Below are 23,456 nucleotides of genomic sequence, written 5' to 3'. Positions count from 1 at the left end.
ATTCTGGAGCTCTGAGAATAGTTATATAACCATGCCCAGGAAACTGTGCTGAGCACAGTTAGATAACCATACCATACCCAGGAAACTGTGCTGAGCTAAGCTGTGCTGTGCTGAGCACAGTTATATAACCATACCCAGGAAACTGTGCTGAGCACAGTTAGATAACCATGCGCAGGAAACTGTGCTGAGCACAGTTAGATAACCATGCGCAGGAAACTGTGCTGAGCACAGTTAGATAACCATACCATACCCAGGAAACTGTGCTGAGCTGAGCTGTGCTGTGCTGAGCACAGTTAGATAACCATACCCAGGAAACTGTGCTGAGCACAGTTAGATAACCATGCGCAGGAAACTGTGCTGAGCACAGTTAGATAACCATGCGCAGGAAACTGTGGCCTTGCAGTGCTAAAGAGGCTGGAGCTGACTTGGACATTTTTATTGTAAAATCCATTTTTTTGTACATTTTTGTAGCTGTAATTTCAGCCCTGGACTTTGTGCTGTGTGGTTGTCCCAGTGCTTCAGGCTGGATCTGTAATGTTATTGTGTGATTATTATTATTGTGCTGATTACAGAAGCAGAAGATGAACAGAGGTGTAAAAACAAATCACAGATCCAGAAACACTCCAACACTGATGAGGTACTGTGAAACATACTTGTACACACACACACACACACACACACACACACACACACACACACACACACACACACACACACACACACACACACACACACCATCCCCCACCCCCCTCTTTTGTCATACCTTCCATTTATAGCCCACAGTTACTCTCTTCAAGTGCTGTGCATTGCTCACTCAGTGCCCCAAAGACGACGCTCTGTGTTTGGTGCTCTGACTTTGCCGCTCTGAGTTTGCCGCTGAGTCTGAGTCTGTAGCTCCAAGTCTGTAGCTGTGTTTGTAGCTCCGAGTCTGTAGCTGTGTTTGTAGCTCCGAGTCTGTAGCTGTGTTTGTAGCTCTGAGACTGTAGCTGTGTTTGTAGCTCCGAGACTGTAGCTGTGTTTGTAGCTCTGAGACTGTAGCTGTGTTTGTAGCTCTGAGACTGTAGCCTGCTCTTGCGCACTTTGAGTTGTTACTACTAGCGTTTCTGCTTTTGTTTGTGTTTCCCTCCCTCCACAGTCACAAGTTCTATCTGCAGTCTACGAGTAATTAGACATCTGACTTTAATTAATACAGCTCCACTTTATCTTTGATTTCAAACCCTGGTGCTGAGCTCCTCCACCCCACCTCCATCCTCACCCCCACCCCCACCGTATCAGACTGTGGTGTCTACAGGAAGCTGCTGTTCACTGTATGTCCTGTGTGTTCTCCTCTCCTCCATCTGTTCTACAGTCTCTGTCACAACTCAACTACAGATACTTAATTAGTCTCCATTTTTGTCATTCTGAAACCATTACAACTTTAATTTAGTGTTCAAAAAATTGATTCAGTATTTTTTACTTTACTGTCTTTTCTTGCTGTTTATATCTTTGATGGTCAAACACAATAACCAGTAAGTAGTGTGAAAGCTACCTGAAGAGTATTCCTTAGTACTGAATATTATTTTCACCCTCAATACTACAAGAACCTCTAAACAGATCAAACATGTTGATGGTTCTTGCTGGTTTCTGTCCTCAAGTTTCAAAAAGAAAAGTGAAAATATATTTCAGGTAGACAGTCTTATTACAAAGACTTTATTTCATCTTAAAATTATGTGCTACCCTAGTTAGTGATGAGTCTATGTATCTATCTATCTATCTATCTATCTATCTATCTATCTATCTATCTATCTATCTATCTATCTATCTATCTATCTATCTATCTATCTATCTATCTATCTATCTATCTCTCTCTCTCGCTCTCTCTCTCTATCAGGTGAGCTGTGTTGAGGAGCATCAGTGTGAAAGGAGTGTTAATGCAGAGTTCTGTTACCACACTGAAGTCTCCTACACACTTCTGATATCTACAGACAAATCAAACTAACCATACCAAGCTACACACACACACACACACACACACACACACACACACAAACACACACACACACACACACACACACACACACACACACACACACAGGTATGGAAACGTGCATTCATGTGCACACACACACATACACACATGCATTCACTCACATACACACATATGGACTCACACACACACATACAGGCACTTACGCACCCACACACACATGCACACACTTACAGGAAACCCACAAAGAGGCCATGCTTCTCAGGCCATATCCGGTGCACTGCACACTGACTGTTCTTATCCACAGATCCAAAATCATTATTTTGCACTAATTCAAACAAACTAAAACAAATATATTTAACAAACAATTCCATACAATTCTGCACTCACACACTCATACACACATACTAGATGATCAGATGATTGATTATAGATTACGTATTTGAGTCTAATATCTTAATTTTCTGAATTGTTACATCAGAGTGCAGAACTGTAGTTCTGACAAAGCCTGTGTTAGAGTCTGCTATACACACAGCCAAGGAAACTTGGTTACCTCATATTAACAAGGAGCAATTTTAGCCACAACACACACACATGTATGTGCAGTTAGAGGTGTCCACCTTATATCTGAAGAGAAGAGTAGAATACACTCTGCACTGGTGGCTGAGGGGACAGACCGTGGGTGGCTGGTTGGTGTACGTACCAGGGGACTCGTAGCTAATTCTGCCACATCCTTGCTCATGCAGCTCAGCCGCATACGCCGTAAATGAAGACTAGCAGTGAAGGAGTGATCAGAGGCAGCTGAAAGGGCCAATCGGGGTGGGGGGTGACCAGAGCTCAGACAGGTTGGGGTAACCCACCATTAGGCTGGAGAGAATGAAGTTGTGTGTAATGCAGCAGGTCCAGGTAGAACCAGCAGCACTGAGCATGTGCTAACAATGCCAGTAGGTTTAGCTACCAGGGAGGCCAGTGTGGATCTGTGATGCTGGGGAACGCTTGGTGATGTAGTTGATAAGATCCACGTGGTACTGGTGCCACTGAGCATGCATTAACAGTGCAAGTGTGACCGGGTGTGGCCTTAGTCACGCACACACACATGCGCTCGCACACACACACGTTAACAGTGCCACGTTCTAAACCTTAGTTTTGAGAGGACCACGTCTCCACTGAGCTCTGGATGAGGGCTGTTATGATCTTAATAACTCTGTATATTTTTGATACTTTTACTTTTTAAAATAAAGCTGTATCCAGAATACCAAAGTGTTTATTTTGTCCTATCTGACATGCCACATTTGGTCCCCAGAAGTAGGTAAAGACCCCCCCCCCCACACACACACACACACACAGAGTAAACAATGATAAGACGAAGAATTTTCCTGCATAAGCATAAAAGAAGTGGACTGAGATAAGGACGCTTCAGAACCATGGACAGTGCATGAATCTGACTCAAATCCTAAAGGTAAGCTCACCTCTAGTGACCCCCACCCCAAACAAATAATAAAATAATTTAAAATGCCAGTAGACTCTTTAACTGAAACACATGCACTGTCTCTCTCCTGGGGCTCAACACACCACCTGCTGACAGTTGTCCATCACTGGCCCTCCTGTGCATGGAGGACCTGATGACTTCAAGCTGGATATACAGTGTGGACACTGGAGTGTGATTTGGGCTCAGGGAATGTGTTTGGCTCAGAGTAGCCAGAGGACAGAGTGAACTGAACTACCACGGGGTCACATTAAAGTTGTGGAGGACAAGATGTGGCCGGACACCTGGGGATTCTCCAATCACACGGAAACCACCAGGCTGAAAGCAGAAAGATGAATACAGGTTATAAGCACAGAACTAGGAGAAGCAGGATGTGAGTGCGAGTCAGGGAGGTCTTTATTAAGGGTGATTCAAAAAAGGTAGACAAAAACAGGCCAAAGTCAAAGAGGTGATCCTCAAACACAGACATCATACCAAAACAAAGAATTAGGAGATTAAACCATGATGAGAAAACACAATGTGACAGCTAACAGGATCCAGCAAGGGCACCAAGGAATACACAGAATTTAAATATAGACACTAACCAGGGATACTTGGATATAGGGGATTATTTACACACAGGAATACACAGAGTTTAAATACAGACACACCAGAGATACTTGGATATAGGGGATTATTTACACACAGCAGTATACAGAGTTTAAATACAGACACTAACCAGGGATACTTGGATATAGGGGATTATTTACACACAGCAGTAAACCGAGTTTAAATACAGACACACCAGGGATACTTGGATATAGGGGATTATTTACACACAGGACTACACAGAGTTTAAATACAGACACACCAGGGATACTTGGATATAGGGGATTATTTACACACAGCAGTACACTGAGTTTAAATACAGACACACCAGGGATACTTGGATATAGGGGATTATTTACACACAGCAGTACACCGAGTTTAAATACAGACACACCAGGGATACTTGGATATAGGGGATTATTTACACACAGCAGTACACCGAGTTTAAATACAGACACACCAGGGATACTTGGATATAGGGGATTATTTACACACAGGAATACACAGAGTTTAAATACAGACACACCAGGGATACTTGGATATAGGGGATTATTTACACACAGGAATACACAGAGTTTAAATACAAACACACCAGGGATACTTGGATATAGGGGATTATTTACACATAGCAGTACACCAAGTTAAAATACAGACACACCAGGGATACTTGGATATAGGGGATTATTTACACACAGGAATACACTCAGTTTAAATACAGACACACCAGGGATACTTGGATATAGGGGATTATTTACACACAGCAGTACACTGAGTTTAAATACAGACACACCAGGGATACTTGGATATAGGGGATTATTTACACACAGCAGTACACCGAATTTAAATACAGACACACCAGGGATACTTGGATATAGGGGATTATTTACACACAGGAATGCACAGAGTTTAAATACAGACACACCAGGGATACTTGGATATAAGGGATTATTTACACACAGCAGTACACCGAGTTTAAATACAGACACAACAGGGATACTTGGATATAGGGGATTATTTACACACAGGAGTACACAAACGTATAACCCGAATGATGAAAAGGTAGGAGAGACTTAGGTGACACTGATAGCATCACTCCATGCTGACAATTAACACCAGAATATTAACAAAAGGTGCCACATATACATCTAGTGCTAAATCAGTACATAAAGTGCTAAATCAAGACATGGTTACGTAAACTACCCCAGAAAAGTATGTCAGTGGTTTGGGCTGGAATTTTACTCTTTAGAGGGTGACCTGGATTGCAATGGGGTCACTGTGTTCAGTGCAGGTCTGAAGGTAAAGCAAACATTTCTGTCTGACATACGTATGTAGACACACAACAGGCATTCCTGAAAACACACGCAACACAACGACATGTACTAATAATGCACTTAGTCACGTCTAAAATCTGCACAACACATCAGATAAATAAACAGTAGAACTCCCTTCACCCCTCCCCCATCTCACAGCAGAGCCTGAACAGCAGAGTTCAGTCCCACTCAGACAGGAAACCCACAATGAGACCCTGCAGCTCAGACCAGACCTCTGCACACTGACTGTCCTTAACCACTGATCTCAGATCTGTTTAATATTAGGTTTTTCTAGGCCTGGTTAGAGTGATTACACTGATCCAGGATCTGATATAGACAATAGATTGTGCTTGTCAGTAAACAGGATGTTAATAATTGCACTGCTGCAGGTATTGAGACAGGACTGATTCTTTAGGTCAGGTCAAAGGTGAGGTGCATCTGGTGAATGTGAGATAATGAAGAGTATAAAAACACAACAGGTTTTTCATGTGGTGCTTTGACCTTTTCACGACACACACAAACATACAGAGTGACCTGCCTGCATTCTCCTATTTTATGGGAGGAGCCATCACCACAGGTCACATGAAACACTCTCACCAGGTCACATGATCTATAGCCATCCATTAAAAACTGTCACCAGGTCACACGATCTATATTCATTCATTGAAAACTCTCACTAGGTCACATGATCTATAGTCATCCATTGAAAACTCTCACCAGGTAAAATGATATATATCCATCCATCAAATGCTCTCACCAGGTCACATGATCTATATCCATTCATTAAACAGGTCACATGCACTAACAGTCTTACACTTACTCACACTTACATGCCGCTGTGTTGCACTCAGTAAAAGTGTGTCTCAGATCTGCTGCTCAACACTGAGGACTTGAGCCCTAATTAGAGTTCATCTAATACTTACATGACTGGGCTCTAATTAGAGTTAATCTAATACTCACATAACTGGAGCCAAGAGGGATGGCAATGATATTCTGCAATTAGGCAGTTCCACTGGAGGTGAGGTCTGACTGAAGATATCATGAAATGTTCTGAGGTTTAAAATAGGTCTTTCCATTGTTGGGCTTCCTGTTTATTGCTAAGGGGGAAAAAACAGAGAGAACGTGAGAGAGAGCATGAGAAAGAGAGAGGAATTTCCCACTGACGTGAACCAGTCAGGTGAACGCTCTGATAATAAACGACCAATAGGACAACAGTGACTGCTTTGTACACATCTCAGTGGATTGTTCCTGTAACCCAAAAAAGTAGCCCAATCAGATTTTAGAACAGCCCCTGGGGTGTCAAAGACCTTCGCCATCTTTAGTCAGCCATCAGCAGTCTGAGATGAAGAGACCAGGACTCACCCTCATCACTCTCATATGCAAGTAAACTTAAGTAGACTCACATCTACTAATCTTACATCGACTTCTTCCTTTCAACACAAATACATTTTTCTTACTGTTCTCCTACAGGTGTGATGTTCTCCAGTGAGAAGAGCATCTCTGGAGCAGAGGAGATCAGGGTCAGGCCAGGAGACAATGTCACGATCTACTGTGACTGTGTTACACAAACGTGATTTTATCTGGCATGGTTTCGGAACTGCTCCCACGAGAATCAACCTCCTCTCATTATATTTACCATGAACTTAGTTCAGGGAGCAAACCCACATTATGCTCCTGTATGGGACCCTTCCAGTCAAGCTCATGGTCTACTGATAGAGAACGTCACTGAATCAGACCTGGGCCTGTACTACTGCGCTCTGTTTGAGAGGAAGGTCACCACGGAATGCGGACTAACAACAGACAAGGATGTGTATCATTATGGAAACAGAACGACTCAACTCATACTTGTGGGTAAGTTTACTCAGCCTGTTCTTTCTATAGCTAACTCACAATTTTCCGAATATAGAGCAGTTTTTATTATTATTATTATTATTATTATTATTATTATTATATTATTTATATCAGTATTTATATATTTAGATTATACACATTTTGAATCCATAATCCATTTATGTAATTTACGCTATAGAAAGAATTCAACAAAATTTACAGAAAATAAAATACATTATGAAACTACTAGAAATTTGTCATTATCATTTATGAATAAATATAAGAATACATCGAGACCCAAGTAGATAACGAAAGACAGGTGGAACTGAACCAAACCCACACAGCTTTTAAGGTTACTTCCCGAATTAAGTCAGTACTACCAAGTATCGATTCATGTGCTTAATGAGGCTGCCACCTATAAACACCTGGTCAAACACAACATGTATCTAAAGGCTGAAGATTCTACCTTATTTGGTAGCCTGAAAGCCAAACCTCCCTCAACAGCTGCGGCTCATGTTAGCAGCTGAACGAAGAAGCTGAACCTTTCATGGACGCCGAATATTTAAGTGAGCGATTGGCAATTTCATTGACATCTTCCGGCAATTAATTAGCTAGCTAGTTGGATAGGTTGTTGGAGAAAACAGCTTTTTTTACTTTGTTAGTTGATGCTAATTTCTCATTTGTACTAGCTAGTCTGAGTCAAAATTTCTTACCAGCATGCTATAGCCTTGGTAAACAAATAGTACATGAGACTTTTTGCCCGAGTATGCCCGAAGTGTTTATTATTAGTGTGCAAATATTGCAATAGTGGTGACAACAACATCAAGGTATAATGTCAATAACGCTTCTATATAAGGTTTAACTTTGTCAGGTGTAATATATTTTTGAATTAAATGTAATTATTATTGTTGTTATCAGCTCTTGAATTTTATTACTAAATTATTAAAATTAAGATCTCCTCGCTGCCACGACTCCTAGATTTGAGAAGGACACCACACGTGCTTCTTCAGAGACACAGGTTTTAGGTGAGAAGGTGGTAGGTGGTTTTATTTTGTGTAGTGTGTAAAATGCTCTAAATAAATAACATATTGAAATTGAGAAGTTTGGATTTTTGTACACAACTGAAATTACATTTTTGTTATTACAGAGAGTTATTACAGAATTTCTGGTACCGGTATCGGTTCAAATGTCAAAGGTACCCACCATACTAGGAAATGCACTAAACATTAAATGTAACTAAATGAAGTCCTTGGATAAGACACACAGAATTCTGGGATATCCTTGCCATGCTCCCGAAAGGCCCACAAGCACCGCTGTTCCAGGACAGCCCAGGAACAGCCTGCAGAGATGCTTAGTCAGGGTGGTTAGTAACTCACTGGATAAAGTCTCCTAGCAGATGTCTTAACCGCCAGCATCACTGGTCTAATTTCTCAATGATTCTCTGTCTGATGTGGGAATAGATTTGAGTGCTGTAACCCGTTAACCAAGCATGTCACTATATAATTTTGCATTATGGTTTTTAAATGCTGGATATGCTGTCTGCTCTAGACATGCATTACATTTTTTGTGGAATAACGAAGGAGTTCTTTCATTTTGATGCGACTGCACTTTCTCTTTGATTTCAGACCCTGGTGCTGAGCTCCTCTACCCCACCGCTTGCAGTATCTGCTGGAAGCTGCTGTTCACTGTGTGTCCTGTGTGTGTTCTCCTCTCCTCTCTCCTCTCCTCCACCTGTGTGTACTGTCTCTGCCTAAAGAGAACGACAGGTACTAAGTCAAACACACTCTATCTACAGGTACTCTGTCACACACTAACTCACACACGCTCCATCTACAGATATGCTTTAGCTCTGCCTCTCTCAGTCACACCTCTACTAATTCTGCATCCTCATGAATACAATTGATGTCTTTGGCTTCTCTGATAAAAAATCGATTGTCAACAGATATTTGATAATTATTTTCAAGTTTTTCAGTGATCTTTAATATTTTTCAGTAATTCATACTGAAGGATATAAAATTGGACGTTGTGGCATTATGTTCTGAATTATTTAATTCACACACAGCCCAAACTGAAGTTGATCAAGGACAGTGTGAGAAAAGACAGTATAGGAAAAGTGAAAGGTACTGGCACACACACGCAGACACAAAGTTACCAAGGTCGTGTCAGGCTGTTCTGGACTCCTGAGTCTGGTTAAGGTTTCTTTTTCCACAAGTGTCATTCTGGAGATCAGAGCTGAGAAGGATATGTGGCGGGGTTGTGAAAATGTTTGGGCTAGTTTTGTATCATTTTTATGTGTGCAAAATATCACAACATATTCAAATGGCAAATGTTAATGAAGAAAGAGAGAGAAACATGATGAGTCTTACCTCTGTGCAGAGCCAGTCGGCAAACACTTACATAATTAAGACATCTCAGCTGAAGGATTCTGCAGCTCAGAGCACAGTTATATAACCATGCCCAGGAAACTGTGCTGAGCACAGTTAGATAACCATGCCCAGGAAACTGTGCTGAGCACAGTTAGATAACCATGCCCAGGAAACTGTGCTGAGCACAGTTAGATAACCATGCCCAGGAAACTGTGCTGAGCACGGTTTGTAAGCGTTCCATTCTGAACGTGTTCATGTGTAAATGCGACTGGAACAGTTACTGTCCTTATTCAGAACCGTTCAGACCTGCAGTGCTAAAGAGGTTGGAGCTGACTTGGACCTTTTTATTGTAAAGTCCATTTTTTTTGTACATTTTTGTAGCTGTAATTTCAGCCCTGGACTTTGTGCTGGTTGTCTTAGTGATTCAGGCTGGGTCTGTAATGTTATTGTGTGATTATTATTATTGTGCTGATTACAGAAGCAGAAGTTGAACAGAGGTGTAAAAACAAATCACAGATCCAGAAACACTCCAACACTGATGAGGTACTGTGAAACATACTTGTTCACAAACACACACTCACAGTATTGTTTTTTAACCATTTGACTGTAACAGTGAAATGTTAAATGTAAAAATGTAAAATTGTCAAATCCAGATGCTTTTAAACTCACAGCAGGCTGGAGGAGGTGACGTTTGTTACGCCTCCCTGGACAACCTGAGTGTTGGAAAGAAACGCCTCAAGAAGACGAGACTTCAGAAATCTGATTTCAGTACTTATTCTGAGGTCAGAACTGGTTGAGTTTAAAACTACTGAGGAAGATCTTTCCAGGAAGCAGAGTAAGATGACAAATCAGGTTTATGGTCACATCACCCTTACACATGAGGAAGATGAGTGAAAAGTTGAAGTGCTTACTCCCGTGTCTAGTGGTAGCTTATGTTATCGACTTCTGTGTCTCGACGTCTGAACTGTTTTTTTCTTGTTGAATATCAGTATAGGGTTGTGCAGCTGGGCTTTACTGTGATACATATGATTGTATTTTGATTTTAAAAAAAAATTAAAAGATTTTCAGCTTTTCCTGACATTTCAATTCACTGTTTAAAGTTAAAAACCATTTTGTAAAAACCTGAACCTTCTACTACTTTAACCATGTAGATTAATATATGATCTAAAATCTAAATTTAAACTTTGTTTACGTGTCTTTCTCTAATATAAGTTTACCAACCAGACCTGATATATGTAAAATGTTGATATGCTGTATGTTCTAAATAGCATATTTCATATGTAAAATGAGGTTAATTTTACCTCTATATAATATTTGCGATGAATGGAAAATGAATAATAAACTGGACTTACTGCATTTAGAATGACTTTAATACTGTTAAGTGTAACGGTGAGCGGTAAGGAGGCGAAGAGAAGAACGAGATTTATTAGGGGCAAATCCACAGTTGTAGTTATTATCGCAGTCCAGGGTCATAGAGCCAACACGGAGATTACGGGGATACATTACAAACAAACAAAAACACACAAAGGTAAACAGGGGAAGCAGGATATAACAAAGGCTAGGAAACACGAAGGCTAGGATAACAAAACAGGCTAGCAAATAAAGGCTCTGAAAAAGATGAGCTTTCAAAGGTCCAAATATTAAACCAAACACAATGAACCTAACACAAATGCAACCATCAAATAAACATAATGAACATAACACATAAATGCACAGATTCAAATAAACACAACCATTCAAATAAACATGCAATAAACAGCAAACACACAGGGCTCAAGAAAGGGTTTAAATAAATTAACTTAACAAAACTAGAAATGAGGGACAGGTGTAAGCAATCAAACAAGGGGCAGAAAAATGAAACTATGGCATGGAACTAAAATATACAAGACAGGGAAAACATGGAAACTGGGAGGGAGCAATCGTGACAGTAAGATTTTACAAACATAGCTTATTAAGGCGCCGACTGCCGGGTTTCCTGGTACCGAGGGTCATCCTTGCAGCAGTGGTGATACAGTCACGGAGCACGTTCCACACAGCATCGATTGAGGTTGCTTTGACTTTGGGGAAGGTAAAGCTGTTCCACCATTTGATCCACCATTTGATCATTGCCGGCCCTCTCATGTGGCCGTGGATGACTTTTGCATCACTGGTGCTTGTAGTGTAGTCAAGTCTCCGTGCCAGCACATCTGACTGTGGCTGCCTCCACTGGTGTAGGCGACCAAATGGCTCGTGCACTTTTTGAAGAATGTATTGCAAATGACAAGATCACTGGCTTCCGCAAAGTCGAGGATCCAGCGGTCATTGTCGTTTTGTGTACCATACCCAAAGCCACCGTGGCAATCGTATCCATTCTTTGCCCTCCCAACATGGCCATTCAGGTTACCACAGACCATGAGCAGATCTTCCGCAGGGCACTATGCAGTGCGGTCATGCAGATCCTGGAGCATACGCAGAGAAGACCTGCAATCGGCAGACTCTGATGTCAATGACAGAAGACATGAGGTGGTCAGAGTGGCGATTTACTTCGGTCACACAGTCACGCAAGTCAGAGCTGACAACTAAGGCGACAGCTCACTGGCTCAATGTGCCGTAGTAGATCAGTTTGAACCTATCGCCAGTGTCACATGACTTTTGTCCTTTCCATTGTGTTTCCTGCAGGCAGGCAACGTCCACGCTGTTTGAGTATTTCGGCAAGCTCACGGCTGCGTCCAGTTAGTGTTTCGATGTTGAGTGTGGTAATTCAGATTAACTTCAGTTTCGTTTTCAGTTGGGCTAGCTTCTTTGGCCGATTTCACCCTTGAATCGGTATCCCTTGCATATTTCTCACGCTGGTCGGGCAGGGCCAGCTCGCGTCGCCTCCGGGGGAGGCCCTAGTATTCAACAGTGATTTTGGATTTGACGTTTTGATCCTTTGGGTTGTGACGAAAGTAGACTGACCGGCTTGTCGCCACAGCCTGACGTCGGTCTCCAGTGGCGCCACCAAAAAAAAAAAAAACTCAAACGCGCAAAGAAAATACACCAATATCAATATTTCTTTTACCCTCAGAGGCCTCAGTTGTAAATTAATCAATTGAACAAACACTGAAATTAGCAAATGAAACATTCAATAATAAATGGTCAACACAGTAAACGCATGGGATAATTAGCCTAAATGAACTGTACGCTCACCTACCCACAGATCAATTGATATGGCTCACCACGTGCTGGTGGAGTCGTCTTTGTTGACTAGGTTCACTGTGTTCACTGTGACCCCCCCCCCATGCAACCACGCTCCTTCTTGTTACGTGTCGTTTATGTACGTTTTTAAACCCCTGTGTTTGTAGTGTTAGCCGTCAGTCATTGTTAGTCTTAGTGTGCATTGTTCATTGATTATGCCTGTTGTTCAAGTTTCTGTGTTTATCATTTACATCATGCTGCACTGGACTGTTATATCTGAGCACCGTTAACGTTTATTGGTTCAGAGGATGATCTCTATGTGAATGAACTCTGTGTATAGTGGGTGGAGATATTAGTGCTTGACAGGCCTGATTTGGTGGTGGTGGGGGGGGGGGTTCTTAGGGCTTTTCTCATAAGTACTCAGATTTCAGATCTTAAATGTAAAATAGTGCACAACAATTGAGACTCATTTCATGCAACCTTGCAAACAGCAAACAAACAGGAAGCTCAGCAGGAAACCCTCAGCTCAGACCACTTCCACAGCACAGATCAGCTTATAACCTGCTTTTAAATCACATTTTGTACTGTTTGAAGTGGTGAAAGGTTCATATCCATCAGATCCACCCAGTCATCTCTCTGCCCTGTTCAGCTACACTACCACTCTGCTATGAGACTCTCATGGCTCAGTACAGTTGCGTTTGATTGGATAAAACAGAGAGCGTGGGCGTGGCCTCTTGCCACCCTGAGAATTTGGTTCCGTCTGTAAAACAGGCGTCCAAACTTGCATCTTCAGCTCCCTCACTACGAAACACCGATGAGTCAGTGAGATGGACTCCGTGTGTAAAGATTATGTTACAGACAAGTGACGTTGGCCTGATTGAACTGATCCTAATCAGGCATAAAAGAGTTTGTACTCTCTTTAATTTCCTGGTGTTGTGTTCAATTATTAATTTTAAGGCTATTTCATTAGCTGCTATAAATTATTCTTTAACAAAGTTCAAAGCAATATAAAAGGTGTGTAGTGATGTGAGTGACAAAAGGCTCCATGAAACCTGTTTTATGAAGAGAGAATAAAATTCACACTTCTTTTGACAGGTATTCATAGACAGTGTAACAGTAACCAATAGATTATATGCAGTTTGTTTGTGTAAATCTTGCTTGAAGCCCCTTTAATTAAGACTACCCTTTCTCAGTGCCTGGATAACCTTAAACTTGTCAGCCAGTCTTCTGCATACAGAGCCATCATGACAGTTCCTGTCCAGCAGTGAAATTTTCCACTGATGAAGTCCCCTAAACCACAGAGTTCAACGAGACCCACTACAGAGAAAAACGTTCCACTGACGTTGACCAATCAGATCTCAGAACAGACATCCGCATCAAAGACCCTCATCACCATCAGCCACCCAGCGCCAGTCTGAGATGGAGACGTCACGATTTGTTCTCATCACTCTCATGTGTAAGTGAATTCATTTTATAAACTATTGTATCTTATGTATCTTGCTTTATTACTCTAAACACAGTTATGCCTGTTTCTGTTGAAGTTCACCTTCCTTATTTTAAACTATATATTCTCCATTGTAGGTGTGGCATTCTCCATACAGAAGAGGATTTCTGGGGCAGACGTGGAGATGAGAGTCAGACGAGGAGACAATGCCACTCTCTACAGTGACTGTATCTGGGAGGAAGGATTTAATTCAGTGTGGTTCAGAAACTGCTCCCATGGGAATCTACCTCCTTGGATTATAACATGGAATGACTGGAGTGAAGAAGTTACTTCACGTTACTCTTTGGTGTGGAGTCCCTCTAAACAAACTCATGACCTGCTGATAAAGAACATCACTGAATCAGTCCTGGGTCTGTACTACTGTGCTGTACAGAAGCGAAACATCACTAAAGATCAAACTGGAGTTATAAACTCTAAGGATGTTTACCTTTATGGAAAGAGAACTATCCTACTTTCCCTTCATGGTAAGATTACTCAGTCTGATCTGCTGAGTGACTTTCTCTAGTGAGTAAACAGATAATTTCTAATTAAAGAAAAAAAATTATTTAAAACAATCTAAAATTTTCCTGACTGTTTTTTAGTAGTATTTACAACATAAATGGTCAAATGTGATTGAGATTCTTTATTGAGATAGTAGAATTTCGTCCACATTTCCAAGATTTAAACCATAAAAAACATTTTACTTATATATTAATATTAACGTGAAATAGACATGCAAGATTAATGACATTGTGTTTACTTAATGAGTTCTGTCTCCAATAGTTTAATAAAATGTAAGTTCTCCAACTTTAATTGACAGTTCCACTTCCTCTTTGATTTCAGACCCTGGTGATGTGCTCCTCCACCCCACCCCCACCCCTCCTGTATCAGACTGTGGTGTCTACAGGAAGCTGCTGTTCACTGTGTGTCCTGTGTGTGTTCTCCTCTCCTCTCTCGTCTCCTCCACCTGTGTCTACTGCTTCTGTCGCAAGAGAAATTCAGGTACTCATTCAGTCTCCATTTTTGTGTGTTTGTGTTTTACTGACACCATTTTAGTTCACACTTTTTTTTCAATTTTCAAAAACATTAATATTTTAGAAACTTAATATCTTTTCTTGTATTACTATATAGTTGTCATTTCTTCTGGTCAAGTGTAATGGCTATGCATTCAGTAATTATTAACATAAGCATTTTTTCCACAATTACCAAGGCCATGTCAGGCTGTTCTGGACTCCTGAGTCTGGTTAAGGTTTCTTTTTCCACAAGTGTCATTCTGGAGATCAGGGCTGAGAAGGATATGTGAAAATGGCAATGTGAAAATGTTTGGGCTAGTTTTATGTCAGTTTCATGTGTGCAAAATATCACAAAATATTCAAATGGCAAAAGTTAATGAAGAGAGAAACATGATGAGTCTTACCTCTGTGCAGAGCCAGTCGGCAAACACTTACATAATTAAGACTTCTCAGCTGAAGGATTCTGCAGCTCTGAGCACAGTTACATAACCATGCCCAGGAAACTGTGCTGAGTACAGTTAGGTAACCATGCCCAGGAAACTGTGCTGAGTACAGTTAGGTAACCATGCCCAGGAAACTGTGCTGAGCACGGTTTGTAAGCGTTCCATTCTGAACGTGTTCGTGTGTAAATGCGACTGGAACAGTTACTGTCCTTATTCAGAACCGTTCAGACCTGCAGTGCTAAAGAGGTTGGAGCTGACTTGGACCTTTTTATTGTAAAATCCATTTTTTTGTACATTTTTGTAGCTGTAATTTCATCCCTGGACTTTGTGCTGTATGGTTATCCCAGTGCTTCAGGCTGGATCTGTAATGTTATTGTGTGATTATTATTATTGTGCTGATTACAGAAGCAGAAGTTGAACAGAGGTGTAAAAACAAATCACAGATCCAGAAACACTCCAACACTGATGAGGTACTGTGAAACATACTTGTACACAAACACACACTCACAGTATTGTTTTTTAACCATTTGACTGTAACAGTGAAATGTTAAATGTAAAAATGTAAAATTGTCAAATCCAGATGCTTTTAAACTCACAGCAGGCTGGAGGAGGTGACGTTTGTTACGCCTCCCTGGACAACCTCAGTGTTGGAAAGAAACGCCCCAAGAAGACGAGACTTCAGAAATCTGATTTCAGTACTTATTCTGAGGTCAGAACTGGTTGAGTGTAAAACTACTGAGGAAGACCTTTCCAGGAAGCAGAGTAAGATGACAAATCAGGTTTATGGTCACATCACCCTTACACATGAGGAAGATGAGTGAAAAGTTGAAGTGCTTACTCCCGTGTCTAGTGATAGCTTATGTTATCGACTTCTGTGTCTCGACGTCTGAACTGTTTTTTTATTGTTGAATATCAATAAGGTGACGTGCAGCTGGGCTTCACTGTGATACATATGATTGTATTTTGATTAAAAAAAAAAAAAAAAAGAACCTTCTACTACTTTAACAATGTAGATTAATATATGATCTAAAATCTAAATTTAAACTTATATTAGAGAAAGACACGTAAACAGTTTACCAACCAGATCTGATATATGTAAAATGTTGATATGCTGTATGTTCTAAATAGCATATTTCATATGTAAAATGAGGTTAATTTTACCTCTATATAATATTTGCGATGAATGGAAAATGAATAATAAACTGGACTTACTGCATTTAGAATGACTTTAATACTGGTAAGGGTAACGATGAGCGGTAAGGAGGCGGACGCAAGTGCGGAGAAGAGCGAGATTTATTAGGGGCAAATCCAGAGTCGTAGTCATTATAGCAGTCCAGGGTCATAGAGCCAACACGGAGATTACGGGGATACATTACAAACAAACAAAAATACACAAAGGTAAACAGGGGAAGCAGGATATAACAGAGGCTAGGAAACACGAAGGCTAGGATAACAAAACAGGCTAACAAATAAAGGCTCTGAAAAAGATGAGCTTTCAAAGGTCCAAACATTAAACCAAACACAATGAACCTAACACAAATGCAACCATCAAATAAACATAATGAACATAACACATAAATGCACAGATTCAAATAAACGCAACCATTCAAATAAACATGCAATAAACAGCAAACACACAGGGCTCAAGAAAGGGTTTAAATAAATTAACTTAACAAAACTAGAAACGAGGGACAGGTGTAAGCAATCAAACGAGGGGCGGAAAAATGAAACTATGGCATGGAACTAAAATATACAAGACAGGGAAAACATGGAAACTGGGAGGGACCAATCGTGACAGTAAGATTTTACAAACATAGCCTGAGAATCACAACAGTGATGTGGCTAGTGCCCTGCATTACTGGGTGAGCTATTACAGGACCTGTTTAACTGACTATATGATTTCATCTAGAAGGAAATAGCTATAGATTTACAAAGCTTTTAAAATGTAATCAAATATACGCAAAAATAGGCCAATGTAAATACAATGACCTGATGAATATTAAATTAACATGATGATTTTGATGTCTGAGGAATTAGATGAAAAATCTATATTATCCACTCCTTCCAAAAGTCTGGATCTGATTCCCAACAGCCAGGAACAGCAGAAAGGTTACTTCCTTTCTTCACATGACCTCTTCTCTATAAACTATTACAGGCTGTCTGCAGTAACAACCCTCCTTATCGCCCCCTGTGGGTGGCCGTGTGTAAACGTGGTTATGTCTGTGATGTCACAGATTTCAAAACATCTGTTTGCAGTTCAGTTTCAATATATGATCTGTGTGGACTGGGAATTGAAAGGTTAAGTGTTTACAGAATTCATCCAACTCGCTTATTTCAGTATGTAAAGAATTACATTTTCTTAAAGTTGCACACTATGTTTTTAAAGACTTGTCCCATAGTGGTTACATCCTCAGTGGTTCGACAGAAAAGCGTTCCCTAGGAGATCATGAGTTTTATCCCTGATGATGCCACAGTCATCTGTGAATGGGAGCCTGAGAGAGCAAATTGACTCTCAGTGAGGGAAGGCTGGCATTTGTCCTCTCCCCTGTCAATCACAGTGACACTGGCCAATTAGAGCTACCCCCTCATGTTGAGAACACGCTTCCACTGATTCAGAGTTCAGTGGCTGCCTGTTTTACACCACTCCCTGTTAATGCCAGGCCTGGCTTTGCCCATAGTGATCTTAGGCTTAATAATTCAATAATACTAATCAGTTAAAGTCCTGTCTGCTTCTACTAGTTACGTCACCTGGGGGTAGTGTGTTTGAGCAGCAGTCGTCTGGGTCAGACCATCTCCAGAGGTTTCCAGTATGCAGTGATTAGTACCTACTAAAACTGGTCTAAGGAGGAACTACCAGTGAACTGGTGACAGGGTCCTGGGTGCCCAAGGCTCACTGGTGTGGAGTGAAGGCCCGTCTGGTCTGAACCCACAGAAGAGCTACTGTAGCACACATTGATGAAAACATTCATATTGACTGTGATAGAAAAGTGTCAGAACACACAGTGCATCACAGATTATTCTGTAGCAGTGGACTGGTCAGAGTACCTATGCAGACCCCTGTCTACTATACTGACCCCTGTCCACCATGCTGACCGCTGTACACCATGCTGACCGCTGTACACCATGCTAACCCCTGTACACCCTACTGCTGTCTCCCCTGCCCCCAAACCTGCAAGACTGCAAACAACAAAGAAACAGGAAACCCACAATGAGACCCTGCAGCTCAGGCCACTTCCAGAGCACTGCACACAGACCATCTTTAAAGTCCTGTCTGCTTCTACTAGTTACTTCACCTGGGGGTAGTGTGTTTGAGCAGCAGTCGTCTGGGTCAGACCATCTCCAGAGGTTTCCAGTATGCAGTGATTAGTACCTACTAAAACTGGTCTAAGGAGGAACTACCAGTGAACTGGTGACAGGGTCCTGGGTGCCCAAGGCTCACTGGTGTGGAGTGAAGGCCCGTCTGGTCTGAACCCACAGAAGAGCTACTGTAGCACACATTGATGAAAACATTCATATTGACTGTGATAGAAAAGTGTCAGAACACACAGTGCATCACAGATTATTCTGTAGCAGTAGACTGGTCAGAGTACCTATGCAGACCCCTGTCTACTATACTGACCCCTGTCCACCATGCTGACCGCTGTACACCATGCTAACCCCTGTACACCCTACTGCTGTCTCCCCTGCCCCCAAACCTGCAAGACTGCAAACAACAAAGAAACAGGAAACCCACAATGAGACCCTGCAGCTCAGGCCACTTCCAGAGCACTGCACACAGACCATCTTTAATCACTGATCTCAGATCTGATTTACATGAAGTATATGTATCTTTCAGGCCTTGTTAAATTTGTGAAACTGACCCAGAATCTGTTTAAAACATAAAATAGTGCTTATGAGTAAACAGCATATAAATGATTGCTGACACAGGACTGATCCCTTTATTCAAGGTCATGTAGCCCAGGTGGGTGTGCATACATCCTGCGACACATGAGTGAACATCAAATCTCATGTGTGATATAGTGACTCATGGAGCACTTTTTCACAGACAAATCCTGCCCAGTAATTTATTATTATTATTATTGTTATTGTTATTAATAATAATAATAATAATAATAATAATAATAATAATAATAATAATAATAATAATAATAATAATAATTTATATATATATATATATATATATATATAAAATCTTAGTGATAGATAGATAGATAGATAGATAGATAGATAGATAGATAGATAGATAGATAGATAGATAGATAGATAGATAGATAGATAGATAGAGCATGTTTCTCAAAATCAAGGACATTTTACAGACAGATATCTGCTTTTACAATCCCTCACACACTTTGCTCTAGACTGTAATGGAAACACTTGTGGTTTCTCTCTCTCACGCACCACTATGGTGTGATAAAAGAAACTGAGCAACTCATCTTAGATCTGTTCTACATACTCTATGCTGCAGCTTTTTTAGCATTGCCAGACATCCTTTAAGAAATCACACTGAACCAGGATCAGCCTATTACTTGCTTTATAAATCTACTATTACAGTCTAACTACCTCAAACCCCCACTGACACAAGACGTACCGTAATTATAATAATTGTATTCATCCAGTCAGCTCTCTACAGTCAGCTGACGCTCTTTTTGTATAAAAAAGCTTTATTTATCTTCATATATCACCTACAATAGTCTCACATCTATGTCTGTGACTCTCAAGTATTGTTTTGTAATTCTACTATTTCAGTGATACTCTGTTTGTTTAGATTAACATCCGGAGTGGTCAAGAAATTACTTCGAACTAAGCACTTGATCTCCATTTAAGAGGACGTTTATGCATAACTTTAGTTGTACTTGTTTAGGGTTTAAAATGCAGAGGTAACATTATCACTCAGTTAACTGGACCCAAAGTTAAAACCTGACAAATAGACCTACTGAATGCAGTTTCACTTCCTTTGATTTCAGACCCAATTCACACTGGCGCTGAGCTCCTCCCCCACCACCACCTTGTGTGTTTTCACTCCCACACACAGAGAGTGATGTACAAGTCAGAAACATAAGAGTGAAACCTCATCAGTTCAATGCACTGATCACTGCTCACATTATACTGAAAAATGCCCTAGCAGTCACCTCAGCAGTGACACTTAGTGTCTGTGACGTTTTGATGTTTGTAAACTCCAGTAACACTGCCTGATATACCTTATTCATTCATTATTATCACCTTATTCATATTCATTAATTAGTAACGCCTTATTCATATTCGTGATTATCACGCGTTTATTATTAACATTCTTCCGTATCACTGCCTTGGAAATATTTTTCTGTGTCTGTGGATATTTCTAACTGTGACGGCCCGAGTTCCGCTGATCAAGTTATAGGATGCAAAAGTGTCTCTCGACGAACACAGACATTTAATAACAAAGCCAAATATTTAACAACACACGGCTTTGGCATTCACATAAAAAGAACGAGTGCAGCGTGATAAAGACGATGAACGAGAACATACGCAATAACGTAAGCACGCGTAGCACAGCGAATACGGGCGGGGAACACTAGTTCACTCTAGTAACACAGGGGTTTAAATACATGCATAAACGATATGTGTAACAAGGTGGAGGTGTGATGAAGTTCAATGACACACACAGTCACAGTGAACACAGTCAACAAAGACGACCCCACCAGCCCGTGGCGGGCCGGACCGTGTGATGTGCGTGTAGGGGATCTTACCACGTGCGTGTGTGTGTGGACCGTTTTATGAATCTTACATTTTTACTGCACTCCTTGTTGTATACGTCATACAGGATGTTGTTATGGAAACCAAGTCTCACTGTTACGACACACCGCGTAGAAGTTTATATATTTAATTTATATAACAATTTCCTCTGTTATAACCAGTTATAAACAGTTTAATTGCTGATATTAGACTACAACATATAAATGCACTGACCGCAGCTTGGCGGAATATCAAGCGGGATTTTCTTCATTCCATCTTTATCACTAGGATAGATTAGAAATGATGGAAATCGGTTTTGGGGAAAGAGTAGCCGTTGTCGTAACTACAGCGAGGACATCGAGGTCCAGACGCGAGTAGCCTTTTATATGAATTAGCTAACCTAGCTAGCTGACCTATCTAGCTAACTATCAGTGGTAGGATAAATACAACTTCAGTACTTTTCTGGCTAGCAACAATCACAGAGGACGTCACTCTTGAACCATAGTCAAGATGTCCGCGCTGTCAAGATATCCGCACCTTAGCGATTCACGGTCAAGTCATCCGAGCCTTAAATTCGAATACGCCTATAAGCACGATTTTACGGTATTTCGCTGCTCACCGCAAACTAGCGCTCTCTAAGCGAAGAGAAGCAGATACTTGAGTATTTTTTGAAGCGCTGTGATGACGTCACGCACATTTACTACATTTAAAAATACAAAATACAGTTTACTTGATTGAACTAGTTTACTTGCATCATTACATTAAACACAATAGGTAATATATTTAGACAGCTCAATAAGCATTGTGCAAAATGCTTTTTCTATAAACTGTTTCTCAGAAGTTAATGAGCTTGACTGCCAGCTAAAACGGGTTATCACTAGTGAAGTGTTGCAAATGTGCATGACATGAGGTAATCCAGGACTGAAAAATTCCATTGTTAATTTAGTGGTGACCCTTGGCTATCACCAGAGCAGGTTTGAAAAGGTTATACTGCACCAGTTTTTAATAAATCTATATTGAAGTCATTGTATTTGTAATGATGTTTACTTGCCCATTTAATACATATTAACCATATCACGTATGGTTACATATCTTTTCTGAATTTTAACATAAAGCAAGAACAGTTACACTACCATATGTCAGTAGACGCCCTTGACTATCAACACAGTAAGTTTGGATAGGTTTCACTGTACCTTTTCTTCATAAATCCATTTTAAAGTTAGTCATAATTGCTCTGGTGATAACCAAGCACTCATACACTTATGTGGTAGTGAAACTGCTTTAGCATTATTGGAAAATTTTGAAAAATAGATATCCATACTGTCTTGAAGCTCTATTATCGATATTGTGTTTTTAATATGGATTTATGATCAAATGAATTTAACTAAACGTGCACTGGTGATAGTGAAGGGGGTCTGACGTTTGAGGTAGTGGAACTGTTTTGGCATTATGGGAAAATGTTGAGAAAAAGATCAAAAACAGCTTTTATGAAATAAGTATATTAATTCACCTAAAGGTAGTACGATTTTAAAATGGATTTATGAAGAAAAGGTGCAGCGAAATGTGGCCAAACTTGCACTGGTGATAGTCAAGTTACACTACTCTTATGTGGTATTGGAATTGTCTTCAAAGGTTCAAAAGGCTTTTATTGTCATTTCAGCTATATGCAAGTACACAGCAAAAATGAAACAATGTTCCTCCCAGACTATGGTGCAACATAAAACAAGTGCAACAGACAACACTCTACATAAGTGCAAACAATACAATACAGTGCAATAATGTCATACAATAAATAAATACAGGACAGGACCAATACACAATGAACAGTGCATTTATTTTTACCAGTACGCAGTACTGGGAATATGTAAAGTGGGTTGTGCATAGGAGTCAGTGACGCTGATCTGGACGATGTTTTGTAAGCGTCGGTCAAGGACTTTTTATGGTGTGTGAGAGCAGTCGTATTGGCTGGTAGTTGGAACATGCCACTGGGTCCCCCTTATTCTTGAAGATCAGTATGGTGATGTTCATAGACCAGTCCATTGGTGGTCGGCCGGCAGCGACCACGGCGTTGAAGAATACGGTCAACCAAGCTGCCGCCTTGGT

General features: G+C 40.6%; 1 long non-coding RNA gene across 1 annotated transcript; it reads left to right on the top strand.

Annotated features, from left to right (window-relative positions):
- Positions 1-6,428: 6,428 nt before the first annotated feature.
- LOC145657989 (uncharacterized) lies at positions 6,429-9,507 on the top strand. Its single transcript, XR_014123915.1, has 3 exons — positions 6,429-7,201; positions 8,806-8,946; positions 9,243-9,507. It is a non-coding gene; the product is annotated as an uncharacterized LOC145657989 (long non-coding RNA).
- The last annotated feature ends 13,949 nt before the right edge of the window (positions 9,508-23,456 follow it).

This window comes from Electrophorus electricus, chromosome 5 (genome assembly GCF_041902795.1).
Source record: "Electrophorus electricus isolate QZ-2024a chromosome 5, ASM4190279v1, whole genome shotgun sequence".
In the NCBI taxonomy this organism is placed as follows: domain Eukaryota; kingdom Metazoa; phylum Chordata; class Actinopteri; order Gymnotiformes; family Gymnotidae; genus Electrophorus; species Electrophorus electricus.
Note: the sequence above shows the minus strand (reverse complement) of the source record. Positions and strands in the feature narration are given on the sequence as shown.